The sequence below is a fragment of the Gobio gobio genome, assembly GCF_949357685.1.
Source record: "Gobio gobio genome assembly, chromosome: 11".
NCBI lineage: Eukaryota > Metazoa > Chordata > Actinopteri > Cypriniformes > Gobionidae > Gobio > Gobio gobio.
Genome location: NC_137104.1, coordinates 36,902,744 through 36,917,724, shown reverse-complemented (window position 1 = coordinate 36,917,724; position 14,981 = coordinate 36,902,744). Strand labels below are relative to the sequence as shown.

At 35.7% G+C, this 14,981-nt stretch overlaps 1 protein-coding gene across 4 annotated transcripts in view; it reads left to right on the top strand.

The window, feature by feature from the left end:
• Positions 1-4,583: 4,583 nt before the first annotated feature.
• Positions 4,584-14,981, top strand: part of znf516 (zinc finger protein 516) — a 47,474-nt gene continuing 37,076 nt past the window's right edge. For 2 of the 4 annotated variants that reach the window (XM_079829787.1, XM_079829785.1), the window contains exon 1: positions 4,584-4,887. The gene's annotated coding sequence lies outside the window, so the exon portion shown is untranslated. Of the gene's footprint in view, positions 4,888-6,703; positions 7,067-14,981 lie in introns of those variants that run through there. The other 2 variants (XM_079829784.1, XM_079829786.1) reach the window with 2 other exon arrangements.

Below are 14,981 nucleotides of genomic sequence, written 5' to 3'. Positions count from 1 at the left end.
AGTTGATCTGTCTCAAAACCAAATTATTTAAAATAAATTGAAGGAAAATTATATGTTGCTACATACAATCAAACACCATATCAAAGAGAGTTAAAGGCTATTAACAAAAATCTCAGAGGTGTTTATAATGATCAAAAATAGCGCACAACGCACTGTATTATTTTGACGGAATTTTTGCGTATTCATTTCTTACAGGTGTTTTACCTGTATTTTGAATTTTGAACCTTAACAGGGTTAACGGAAAATTATAAGTACAATTATAAGCTTTTACAGTGTACAAACCTGTTTGTGTAATTTATAACGTATAATGTTCTAAACAAAACCCTAGCAAATTCTAGAACACAATGACTTTAAACATTTTTATTTTGCATTAAACTTTCTTTTGTTATAAGTGCTTCCGGATCAGTATTTGAAAAGGCAAGTAAATAAAATCTACATATAAAAAAATCACTCAGATAGTGTCACTTGATGAGATTTGTAATAAAAGACATTTCTAGCACTTCATGACTATTTCTTTTTCATTAACACTGTCTGGTGTTAGTGCTGAAGACAGTGAATCCAAAGTCGAAGACAAAAGAGACTGACTTATAAGAATGCAGAAGTCTACAGAAAACTGAACATTGTTTTAAAGCTGAAAAAACAGCATGAGCGATTTGTAAACATAACACTTAAATGAGAGAACTCACAAAGAGTTGACCACAGTGCACCTTAATTGTCTCAGGATTCAACTCCTGTCTGCCTCTTTTTGTCTGAATAGATTAGTCCCCAGGTCAAAGTTTGGCGGGCCACCTCTCCCCTCCCCCCGTCATGAAATATTCACCACATTCTGCTGTTGTCAAAGCAACAGGCCTGACACCGCAAATCAGAAAACAAGGGATTAAAGTAGAGGGGTTAAGTATATATCATGGGTTGAAATGTTTTAACCAATGAGAAACCAAAACGCATGTGCTGGGTTGACCTATTTTTAGACTTCCTTTTCCTGCGACATTCTATACAAAACGATTCATTATATTCCACTTTTGAGTAGACTAACTGATGTCACTGATAGGCTACTATATGTCCCAGATTTAAAGTAGATTCTTCCTGTTTTACTACAGTGCCAAGAGATTGCATCGTTTAAAAAACGAATAGATTTCAGATGAAACGGCTGCACCTCAAGTGCACCAAGTTATAAATGAGTTGATTGAACGTCTAATTCTGTTGTCTCTATAAAGCGCACAGTTGGAGGTGAACAGGAAAAGCATTCTACACTTCTTGATGGAGCCTGTGAACTCTGACCTGCTGGAAGAATATTCACATGCATCCTCCCCCACTTCTCTCTTTAAACTACCTCTCAGAGTCAAAGTTGTTCTGCTCCACACTGCTGTGGAAAACAACAGGTTGCTGCTTTCAGATCATGTGTTTAATAACTTAGAAGCAGAAGGATCTGTGGTGCAGAGCAGAATGCAAACACATTAAGAAAAGAAGGAGAAGAAACAAGTGTTCTTTGTGAGGGCAAAGTGTGTCTGCAATGCAAATACACTCGGGATACAACTGAATAGGTTGCAGACTAAATGTAAATGATTTTAAACATTTCATGTGCTTTGAAAAATGTCAGTAACGTCAATAGAACATTTGTTCAATGGCATCTTGTATTTCATGATGCTCACAAAATTTTAACATAAAACATTACTTATACGTTGTTCATGGAATGTTTTAGTTGGACCTTCATCTACTTGTTTCAGAATGTTCCCATGTTTGCAAAATGATAATATTCAGTCATCATTTACTCACTGTTAAGTTGTTCCAAATTTGTATGAATTTCTTTCCTCTGCTGAACACAAAAGAAGATATTTCGAAGAATATGGGGAACTGAACAGTTGATGGACCCTGTATAAGGAAAAAAATACTATGGCACTGTTTAGTTCCCCATATTCTTCAAAATATCTTCTTTTGTGTTCAGCAGAACAAAGAAATTCATACAGGTTTGGAACAACTTTAGGGTGAGTAAATGATGACAGAATTGTCATTTTTGGGTGAACTATCCCTTTAATATTTGCATAACCAAGAAAAAACTGGACGTTTTGAAAGGTCACATAATTCTTTCGTAACTTAATATTAACATTAGCAAAACATTCTTAGAAATAGTTTTTGTCCGCTGGAAACAAACGTTTAAATTGACATCAATTGGCTCAATTGTAACCCCCCTTTTTGTGCTCCTGTTATAATATTTCATTTGTATTTCACATGTGATAATTTATACTCATCTTTCCCCCTTGTGTCCAGACTCCTGTGTGTGAGGTTTTGTGTGTGCCTGAGAGGAATTGTCGGCTGAAAGAGTTCAGATTTACCCTTCCCCCACAAGCAAAAAAAATCCATCGACTCTCGCTCATGGACTTCCATCTCAAAAACAAGCCCTTAAAAGGGTGGCAGTCCTGATACAACGAACCAGGCCTAATTGTGCCACACTAATTACTCACAAGATGATTAGACAGAATAAATGATGTATTAAAATACAACATATGATAGGAAATGTGAGAGAGAAAAAGTTAGCAAAACACACATTGTTAGGCGGGCAGCTGTGCCGTTCGATAATTGTGCGAATGCGTTGATTAATGATCAAAGCTGTGGGCCTGAGGTAGTGTGGCTGGTGGTTAATGACAGGGTGAGTCTGGGATTAAATATGAGATGGGTAAGTGGAGATGAGGGAGTCAGGTTGCATGTCTTTTCAGACCTACTGTTCATACTGGAGCATTGTGAGCGGCAAGGGGGAGGCACTGGGGCCCAGCGGCAGCCACAAGCGACAGCTGTCACAGCCTCTGGTGAGAGCCACTAATGACCACTCTTCACATAGGTGTCCTGCAACAGCTCCAACCAAACAGCTACTGCATTATCCACTTCTGCATGGCAGGCCTGAAAGTTATGTAACAAAGAGCTGAAATTATACAATGGTGATTAAGTTGGACTCCTCTAACTGACTTTAAATTGCAGTTTTTTTAAAGGGCAAGTATGGTATATAATAAAAGCATTTAAAGGAGCAGCTCTATGTAAAGTATAAATAAATCAGTTAATTCAAGCAAAGGGCTAGTAACCCAATAAAACCATAAATAAAGGTTACAATAAATAAAAAAAAAACATAAAACATACTATTACATGCAACTCCTAAATAAAATATAGAAAAGCCTGCATGTGTGCACATTATGTGCCACTTAAATGTTAAGATAAATTCTATCCCACTCAATCTCCTCATAAACCATGTTTACATTGTAATACCCATGTCATTATACACATTTGTGTCCACATAAACCACATAAACACACACACACACACACACACACACACACACACACACCCCCACACACATACACACACACATACACACACACACAGGTTTGTTTTGCTGTCTAAGTAAGGACATTCCATAGGCGTAATGGTTTTTAAACTGTACAAACTGTATGACCCCTACCCAAACCTACCCATCACATGAAACATTCTGCATTTTTAATAAAACATTGTTTAGTATGTTTTTAAAGTTATTTTAAGTATGAGGACATATGAAATGTCCTCATATTTCATGTAGGTCGTAATAACAGTGTAATACCCGTGTCATTATACAAATTTGTGTCCTCATAAATCACAAAAACACACACACACACGTGTATATATATATATATATATATATATATATATATATATATATATATATATATACATATATATATATATATATATATATATACATATATATATATATATATATATATATATACATATACATATATATATATATATATATATATATATATATATATATATATATATACATATACATATATATATATATATATATATATATATATATATATATATATATATATATACATATATATATATATATATATATATATATATATATATATATATATATATATATACATACATACATACATACATACATACATACATACATACATACATACATACATACATACATATATATATATATATAGCCTATATATATACACACTTAACTAAATCATAATTTTTTTATGATTACTCACACAAAAAGCATTTGAATTCTGAACACATGATCTACAGGGGTCAAAATGGGTTCCTGCATGTTGGTTGCCAGACTTTTTTATTAATACTTGTGTATTAATATTAATACATAACATAATAATAATTTGTTTTAAGACTTTGTTTTTTTGTGTGTTTTTGTTTACTTCCAGCTACACCACATAGCCTATTTTGACTTAAAAAATAGGCTACTTTGCAATTATTAACATTAATATTTAACATTTTTTATTTATTTATTGTTTGTAGATTGAAATTTCTCGTTGAATAACCTAATAGATCCTCACAAACAAAATAAATAATAATAAATAAATAAAAAACGGAGCGTCACGTCCTTGACCCATATATAGCCTATGTGTGTGCATGTTTTATCTTTTCCCATAGCCTATCATTTCATAATTATCATAAACTAACAATCATCATACACTATCACTTTGTTTGCCAGAATGAGATTGCCATTACAGAGTAGCCTACTATTACCATTACAAGTCTTCTCAACACCAGACTTCTGCATCACCTAACTTTATGCTGAACAAACAATAGTCAATGAAAGAGGGAGGTTCGGAACCATTGCCGCTCCAGGTGTCGCACCAAACACACGGGGCACTTCGCTGTCGATCCGTCTCGATCTGGATCAACGTCGGTCGATGTCATCGCATTGTTTCCTCGATCTACAGACCTACTCGATCTGATCGCTTTGATTTGCGATTTCAACGCTAAAGTCCTTTGGAAACTGCGGATGCCACTCAGTTTGTCATCATCATCTCGGAGTGTCACCTTGCGTTTGTGCCGTTGCCCCACAACTTCATTACGTCATTTATAGCCTATACCAAGGTAAGTTTCGAATCGAATTCTGAGATAGAATCGATCATAAACTGCAGGATCGCTTAATGTGTTAATAATAGTTCGCTACTTTGAAGGGAGATTGGACGGCGAGATTTCGCTTGGACTTGCTGTCGTGATGTGAATAGGCATTGTTTCAGCGCTGCTGGTGGTGTAACTGAGATTAGATTAAGAGTATAGATCAATCTATTGGCAACTCACTTTAAATGATGATTACACATTGAATGATTCATTTCTTTATTGTAAATAGCAGTAAAGCCTATCGTGTCGCACTCACTCACTCACGCTATAACCTCTGCCATAACCCATTCTGTTTGTCCATGCGCTATTTTTAGGAAGTTCTTCTGAAGAGCTTTATCTGTATGCAAATCGTATCATTCCGATAATTCTGCGGAATTCCACAATTATTTTTTTAATACTTTTAAAGGGAAGACATTTTTTGAAGTAGGCTAAGACGTTGTTATTGTAGGCTATTTAATTGCTGCTCTCAGCAGTCTTGCTGGTGAGATCGAAGAGATAATTTCAGATTTCTACATAGCATGCAGCTATGACAAATCAGAAATAAATTAAATAGGCTTACATTTCTGGCAACGAGTGTGTCTAATGAGTTTTCACATACTTTTTAGAGGTGACATAAATAGCCGAAAATACAGTAGCCTAATTGGCCAGGTTACATAAACAAAAACAAAAAAATTGGATTATTTATATAAAATTTTATAATCACAACAGAAAGTAGGCTGTGGTTTTAATGAGTCAGATTAAAGTGCTTTTGATTCGCTAAAAAGAACCGACTCATAAGAGCCATTCGTTTAGGAATTGTACTGATCGCTCTGTATGTTTTGATTCACTAAACGGACTCGTAAGAGTCATTCCCTGCATCCCAGTGTCACAGTGTGCATACTATCCACCCTATCTGCCCTGAATAGGATTGAATATTGTCACATACTATTTAGGATGGATAGTATGCCCATTGAGATGAAGGCATTCATTTGGGAATTGTTGGCATGTGTTTGTTTCGCTGTAACCAACCGGCTCATAATTGAGTCATTCGGGCTCTTCGGGCTGCGTTTTATGTTTTTGATTCATTTTAAAGCACCGGTTCATAAAAGAATCATTCTGTAATCGTATGCTGGCTGTCTTGCTGTATGTTACGTTGTAGGTCTACGTTCAGCGATGTTTGTGTAAACGACAGTTTACAAGTGTTTTAAGATTGCACATTCAATAATTTAACGTCGTTAAAAACATTCGAATCGGTAGGCCTATTTGTTAAATAGAACCTGTTCCTAAGAACCGGTTCCCAACTCTAAAGATGTCATCATGAGAAATGTTAGCAAGCCGAAGTGAATATTTTCACTTTAGGCGACTTGATGCCCAATGTATTTACTTGAATGTGTTCATAACTTTTAACAGATGTAACGACCAGCTTGCTTTATTCACTCTTATCTCTTGTTTTATTTTATTTACATCGTATTAATATTAATTCTGCTCTAATCGTTAGGCTACGTGTATAACTATGATCTCAAAACCGAGCCAAGTTTAGGTAAACAGCTGTGCATTTAAATAATAAACTTGTTGATGCAGAGCAACACATGATACATCACTGAAAACCAATTATTTTAGATGGAAAAAACATACCATGCAATGCCCAGCATTAAATTAGGTTAAAGCTATCTTCCATCATCCTATTGATTTTCTTTTTTCTTTTTTCTCGACATGATTACTTTAAACATGATCCATTATTAGAATTTTTTTTTTTTTTTTTTTTTTTGGTACAATATACAATAGCGATCAATTGCTTCGTATGCTCTTAAATCTAAACCCAATGTTACTTTCAGAGCTATTACAGTCTAGGGCGGGGCTTTGGTGCTTTACTTTTTTGTTTTGTTCAGTTTTTTTCCCTCCCCTCTCCCTGAAAGCTTGTCGGATGCTTGTCAGTTCGCATTTAGCTTACCATTATCAAGGCTCAAAGCCTTTGGAGGACGACGGACTGCGATTTACAGGGAATTTTTGGATAACGGTCCTGTTGAATTGGGATCTCCACTATACGGGGGATAAGGAATAGGCTATGTGAATGAAGCGTTTGAAAAGCAGCAGAGGATGTTCGTGCTTCCTAAAGAATGTGCATGCCTGATCTTTCATGAGGACACTTAATAATTAAAAAAAACATATGGTAAGACGTTTTACAGTTATAAAACTTAATTAAACTAATTGGTATGCATACTAATTATAGTATCAGTATGTGATTATGCAGCATACTTTGATTAGTAAACACCTACAAACAAACCTCTAAACTTGAGAAAAGCCTTAGTTATAATCTTAAGTTTTTATTTTATTTATTGTAACTAGATGCTTAAGTTTGCATGTGCATTTACATTTAAGGAAGGTTAATTATTTATTGTGCTTATCAGGTTCCATACAAACCGTTAAACAGGTTTTGGTGTTGTTTGATGATAATGAGCAGATTGAAGGGGAGGAGGGTGATACGTGTGTGCATTATCATTATCATGGCTGTCATGGTGCCAAGGAACATCTGCTTGTGTGAAGCTGAAAGTTCATATAACAGTCAAATATCTTGAGGGAGGTTTGGTGGTAAATGACCCAACAGGCATGTGCTGGGCTCTCAATTGTTGTATTATTAGGTGAATTTGCTGGCATAAGGGCTGTTGGGGGGCTGCTGCAGGGATGGCGTCAGCATAGTAGTTAATACCCCTTTGCTTTGTGATGAGGGGGCTTTCTCTGACCAACATGACTTTGAACGGGATACTTTGCATGTTCTGGCGTTGCTGGTTTGCATATATTGGCTTGGTATGGTTTGAAGTGCAATACTTGTGGATTTGGTAACATCTAAATGAATCCATTTAATCCCAAAATTTCACTGTGCGCACTTGTAGTTTAAACATAAAGGAACAAATGGCATGCCTTTTCTAAAACAAAAGTTAGTGAAGATATGTGAAAATAATGAACTCCTCAAAGTATTTTATTGTGTTAGCTAATTTATTTGGTAGTCATGGGTTTAAAAGATGCAGATGACTCTAAACACTAGAGGTATTCTTGTGCTCTGTCCCGACAAACAAAAGCCTTACCTTGCAGCAGCAGCAGTGGGAGATATTTGCATGGGCCTTTGCTAAAGTCACTTCCCTTTTATGTGCAGCTGGTTATTGTGCTCAGCCTCAATGAAGAAAGTTGTTTACATGGCTTCGGTTCACGCACTACACACCTTTTGACAGTGCAAATCAAACAAACTCCGGCATGTTCATTCGGGAATGAGTGAGTGGGTGTTGTACTGCTTGTTCGAGTTATGAAGAGACCTAAGCAACCTATGAAATCCCAACAGTGACTGTTCTGAGATGTAAGGAAAAGTGATAAGATGTTTTTTTCCCCCCTTTTTTGTGGATTTGTTTTTCTTCTGAAAAGAGCCAGGGGGCTCGGGTTCAACCGTTTAAATGTCGAAAGATGTTGGATTTTCGAATTTCAAGATCCTTTTCTCTGAATGAAAATGCAAAGACATTTGAAAGTTAAGAACAGAGATGGCCTTTTGATTTGAAATGGAGCCCAAGATGTTTATGTAACGACGATAAAAGATATCTGGATATCTGAAAGATAAGATAACCCAGATATCTGAAATATTTGAATATTGGAGATATTTAATAGCACAAGCCTACCTAGAAATGTTATACATCTTCCGCATAATTACAGAGGATTAAATAACATTCCTAATTTGCCATTTCCCTTTGTCGCCAGGCTATTTTCTGTTTGAGGTTTATGGCTTGAACTTGTGGTGACCTTGCAAAGTTGACCCTGTACGTCCCCTCGACATTCTACTATGACTTAAACATTTCCAGTCTTCTCGCAACCCCTAATAGCTCAAGATCCTCTAGCTGGAGGAAGGGACCATTAACATTATCAGTGGCTTTGAGTACAGGCAGTAGGGAGGCTAAAACAAAAGGCACAAGGGTGGCATTGTGAAGGATCAGCAGTAGATTACTGGAATTCTTTTTCCATGGCCTGAATAAGCTTCTAGTTCCCCCATCTGGACACATGAGAAAAGCTTACATTTGCAACTTTAATATTTTAATGCCTTTGTTATACTGAGGCAATATAAGGCTGCTTAGCCATTAGTGTCATTCGGAATCAGAAGACATAATAATGAGCGTCGCCAATGTAAGATCCTTTTGGTGAAGTGTGCGCACTGCAGTAATGTTTTATGATGCGTTCTGTTGATTATTAAAACATTCATAGTAGGGAAATAGATTTAATGAGTTGACATTATTGCTACAGTATGCGTAATGTGTATTGTAGTATGTCACAAAGCTGTTAAATGTTTCATTGCTGCATCATTACCTCTCGTTGCTCATTAAATGAAACATACACACACATACACACACCCACGTACAGAAACAGATAGATGAGAGAGAGGTTTGGAGGATTGGGTCATGCATACTGTATGTCATCAACTGAAGTGCAGTTTTACCTGTTGTGGATTAATTTGAATAACTGTCTGTTTGATAAACAGCTGAATGTTGTACATCCAGTCTAATAGAATCATAATCAGGACAATGGCTTCAAAAACACACACAGAGTTCAGTTTGAGAGACAAAGTCATTTGCCATTTATCCTCAGGAGCAATAATTCTGAAAGGAAATATTCATGCATTTTCGGAATCCTCTCCTTTGTGGTCTTAATCCACCTTTGGTTTGAATTACGGCAAGCGAGCGAGTTAATTGAAAATGCTCAATTGGTACCATAATGGGATATTTTACACAAAAAAATTCTCATCATTTACTCGTCATCATGTAATTTAAAACCGTATGACTTTCTTTTTCTGTAGAACACAGTTGATGTTTTGCAGAATGTCTGAGCTGCTCTTTTCCAGACAATGGAAGTGAATATAGACTTAGGCTATAAATCTCCCAAGAGGACAAAAAAGTACTAGTAAAGCATTCAAAAAGTAGTCTATGAGTTGTGCACTATATCTTAAGTCATCTAAAAGAATACATTAGCTTTGCATGAGGAAAAAAAAATAATTTAAGTTGTTTTTCACTAAAAACAAGACGGTAGGGGTGGACGATATAACGTTATCGGTATTTATCAACGATAGAAAAAGCATTAAAATCTAAATAGAGATTAAGTTTGATTGCATGAACAACCCTCAAGCGTGCACCATCCCTGGTTCATATATGCCTTGATAAAGGAGCGTGCTACAAGTGACAAGTAAACGGCCAATAACAAGTTGCGTTGCTGTGGGGTTCGGTTGTGGAGTGCCGTGCCTGTCGTCGATGAGGAGATTGGGCATGTCAGTTCGTCCGAGTGGCAGTTTTTTGGTTTCTTTATGTCTGACCAACATCAGAACACCGTTGTGTGTATTTCATCATCTTCTGCTTCCATCCTTTGGAATATGCAGCATATCGTCCGCCACGACCTACATCACCTCAACAAACAAACCCACAAGCAGTCCACAATGGAGAGGTACTCGGAAACAATGCCTTATGAGAAATCCTCCACATGATTCTATGATATAACCAACTTGTCCTCCTTGCTCACAATTTGTAATGCCATGTTTATGTGAATATTTCTATTGGAGAGTTAGTTTTGTAAACAAACTTTTGTTTACTTTTGTGTGTTTTAAATGTGAATAGTACTACTTGTTATTTTTAACATTTGTAAAATTTTTGTGTATAGTTATTATTATAATTATAATTAGCATATATTGATGTTTGGTTGCTCTACTTAAAAGCTGAAGTTGATTTTATTGATTACATGTTTATCTCGTTTGAGTTTTACATATTACAGATGTTGATCTACCTCAAAGTTTACCTTGATTGTTTTATTTACACTTTTGCACACATTTTGTATCATTTTATTTATTAAGTTCAAGAGTTTCTTTAACACTTAGTCTTCATATGAGATATAAGAAAGAATATATTTGTTTAATTTTTATTTATGTTTTTGACTGTTTAAACAAAAAAATATTTGTTTGCCTTAATAAATTAAAAATACAATGGTCAAATTCAAACCTTTTTTCCACTGGTCTTTGTTTAATACAAAATAAGTATCAATAATTATCGATAGCCAATGAAATGAAACATTATATCATGATACATTTTTGCTGTTTCTCCCCGTTACGGTCACCATTCACTTTCATTGTATGGAAAAGAGCAGCTTGGACATTCTGCTACAAATTAGAGGTTTGGAATGACATGACAGTAAATACATTTACATTTTTGCATGAACTGTCCCTTTAAGGAGCTAATGTTCTAAGAAAATGTTGCTAGCATTCCTATTAAAGGCACAATATGTAAGGTTTTTGGATTAAAATTTCCCAAAATTTTTGTTGACTTGGGTACTTACATTATCCCAGGACAAGAACATTGGAAGCACGAATGCTTCGCCTATCAATGACATCATACCCGCGTTACCCTTGATTTCTGATTTTATTTTGTATAAACCATGGAAACACCAAAGACGCTTTAATATATTATGTGTTTTATTAGACAGGAGAGCAACTGATTGGAAACATTCATCTACAGAAAACGAATCATTGTTATATAACTCAAACCAGTTAGTCTTATTGTTTAAATCTCGTTTTCAAGTGTCACATAATAGCCTCCGAGCGACCGCACAGAGTAGCATTATACCATAACTTTCAACACACTCAAATAATGTATCTAACAGGCTTGTGCAAAATTCAGAATTTCAGAATTGGTCTCCATTCAATTCATGAATTGGAATTTGAATTGAATTGACTCCACCCCACAGGAAGTTGAATTTGATTTGGAATGACAGGAAGTGGAATTAAATTCATGGCAATTCAAAGAAATTCCACACAGTCACACAACAGAAAGAATGTGTCGAATCTCACATACATTCAGTCTTAGGAAGGTTACTTTGGAAATGTAATTGCTTACTGTTATAAGTTACCCATTATAAATGTGATTTGGATGAATTTATTTGGATTACTTTATCAATGCAAAGCAATTTCCTTTTAATTTGACTAGTAACTAATTGAATTACACATTTTACCCCAGTAATGCAACTAAATACAATTACATTCATTTTGTAATTTAATAACATAATTTCATTACACGTAACTAGTCACTCCTCAATCCTGCATGCATTTTGTTCTAAAATATAGATAATGATCAAATTCTTGAAATAAATTACCCCCTCAATATTGTTTAATTAGTTATTTTCATTTCAAAGTAATCAAATAACACAAAATTGTTGTAAATGCAGTTATCATTCATTCCAATGCAAAACTCACTTAGCAACACTGTTGCATCTAATTTTCAATAGTTCCTCAAATGTTCCATCTTGTTCCACAAAATTACAATTACAATAAATCAAACTTAATTATTTGTTCTTTGAGTAGAGCTTTTAACATTCATTGCTGAGGGAAACATTTCCTGTTAATGTAATCTGTATAAGTAGTTCAAACTAATATAATTTATAGAATATGTAATGCAATCATATCTGACATATACTGTAAAGCTTCATTATTAAACACTTCACTTAAAATATGTATATGAATTTCTTAGAATTTGTATTGAATTTCAATTCTGCTTCCTTTGTTTCAAATTCAAATTGTAATTCTAGATCCTGTTTTTGACATCAATTAAAATTCAAGAATTGAATTGGAATTCAGGAGTCATTCTCAATTCAATTCTGAATTGTGCACAAGCCTGGTATCTAATATAATAAAAAAAAGCGGTGCGTACGCATGACCGGAAGCGGTCATCTGTGGCATAATAAAAGCTCTGCGAAATCCAGGCATCATCAAGTTACGCCTTTGTTTTGAATAAGCGACCTCTAGCAATGAAAAATTACATTTTGTGGCTTTACGTTATGATAACATTATTTCTGAATATCATTCTCAGAACATTCAAAATTAATTTTTTTAAAATGTAATTTTCTCTTGGTTCTTGGTGAACGTTAGAGAAATCATTGAGGGAATGTTTTTCTATTTTGCAAGTGAACTTTTGAACGTTATCAGAACCATCTACCAAATAAGTAGTAAGTAGTAACATTTAAAATAAAATAGACTAAAGGCCCGATATACTCACAGTGAAAAATTGTTATTCGATCTTCGATTAGGGGTAAAAAAAAGAAGTTAGAAATATGTTGCCAGCGATATACTGTTAGCGAAATATCCTGACGAGCGGCGTTTAGATGAATATGTAAATATGTGCTGCATTCTGTCCTCTCAATAACAAAATAAACACACAACAAATATAACAGAGGTAAGAAAACAGCAGTTAAGAAAGCATTGGATCATAGCAATGTGTGTTGCACAAGCATGTTTGCACGAGCTCTGCAATTCAGCACTCCAGTAAAGTCCCGTCACATTTATTTATAAAAGTAAGAAGATTTCGAAACCGGAAAAGATTTCCATATCAAAGAAGGAGGTGCCTTAGCACACATCTACCTATTACGCCACAGGCTGATGGTAGTACAAAGGTGTTTACCAGCCGGAGTAAGAAACTCCTGAAACGAACACCAAGTGAATTTGGCCTGATTTAGTTGAAATGGTGTCATACCAGTTCATTGTTCGATTTCACTTTCGCTTGAAGCATATCTGGGCCTTAACATCGAACAAATTAAAAATAAAGAATAAACATCAAACTAAAATGGTTCCGAAAACATTGAATGAATGATGTATAAATGTTTTATAACGTTATTAAAGACCAGATAACATTGAACGAACGCTCTATTTACGTTACTGGAGGAACATTTGTTCATAACTTTGAGAGAACCTTGCCAGAATGTTTCCTGTTAGCTGGGTATTTCTAGCCTGGTCTTACCAGACTCTCATACATTGAATTTGTACAGAGAGTCTGGTCACTCTCCATTGATAAGCGTTTACTTCCTTGAAGGCGGGTACTCTGTTGAAGTTTAAAACTATTGGATCTGCCCAGAGCCACTCTGGATCTGCCATAACCAATCGTTAACATTTGTTTGTGACGTATGTCATGCGCCGTTCGCCTCTGTTTCTCACATGGAACTTGTTGCAGATTGTGCACGCCACCTTAGTGATAAAACCTAAAACTTGTGCATTCGGATTGTGATTTATTCACATGGAGGGGAGAGTTTTGTGATCGGGAATGCAACGCTCACGTGGTCCGTAACATGATTGTATGCTGTAAATAAAATGTCATATGCTTGGTATGATAAGAATAAATGCTGCCGTAAATAACGGGCCAATTCAAATGTTTACGTGCTTTTCTTCTTTTTATTTTTTGAGCGGTGATGAAATATATTGCTCTTGTAAATACTTGCCAGCATTTAAAGAAATACAAGTCTAGAAATGCATCCAAATTACAGCGAAGCGCAACCGTACGGTGCTCTGCAGTGGTCAAAAAGGATATAAACAGTGAATTTTGAATTTATATATTCTTGAAAACTCAGAGATGTGGATTCGGACAGCAATTAAATGACCACACGACCTTGGTGTTTGTCTTAAACAGTAGGTCATTCGGCCGGGGATTTTTACGCGGGTGGTGGGAGACGGACGGCAATAAAATCACTGACTAGCCCCTGTAAATGATGACAATGCCTTCCGACCCCTCCTTCACCACTAACGGAGCGAGCTGGAAAATCAAACTTTTCCCGAACCCCGTGGAGAGGAGAACCACGTCATTATGGCCACCAACAGAACTCAGCAAAGATTGTTCTTGCTCCGGCTTTAACTTCTGCATATTCTGCAGCGGTGCCACAACGGAATGAATGGCTTCACTCGCATCTTTCTCCGCCGCCATTACTGAACTACAACTCAAATTAGCGCACGACATCAACGTCATCGTTCTCAGCCACTCCCTTTGTAAAAATTTGTTCGGAGAAAACCCAAGAATTACCGCAGTCCCAGACTGAAGGAAAATGACAATTGTGCAGAAGTACTTAGAAGGGTGGAGCCAGGCTAGGGTATTTCTGCATTTAAATTACTTTCATTGGCGTAACACAATGTAGTCTGTTTGATTCTATGATAATAAATCACATTTTCAGTTGTTTGTAGTAGTCTCGCGTAGCCAGACCTTCAGACTGATGGCAGAAGGTCTGAAGGTCTTGGCTAAGGACCGCCCAAGAGGACGTGG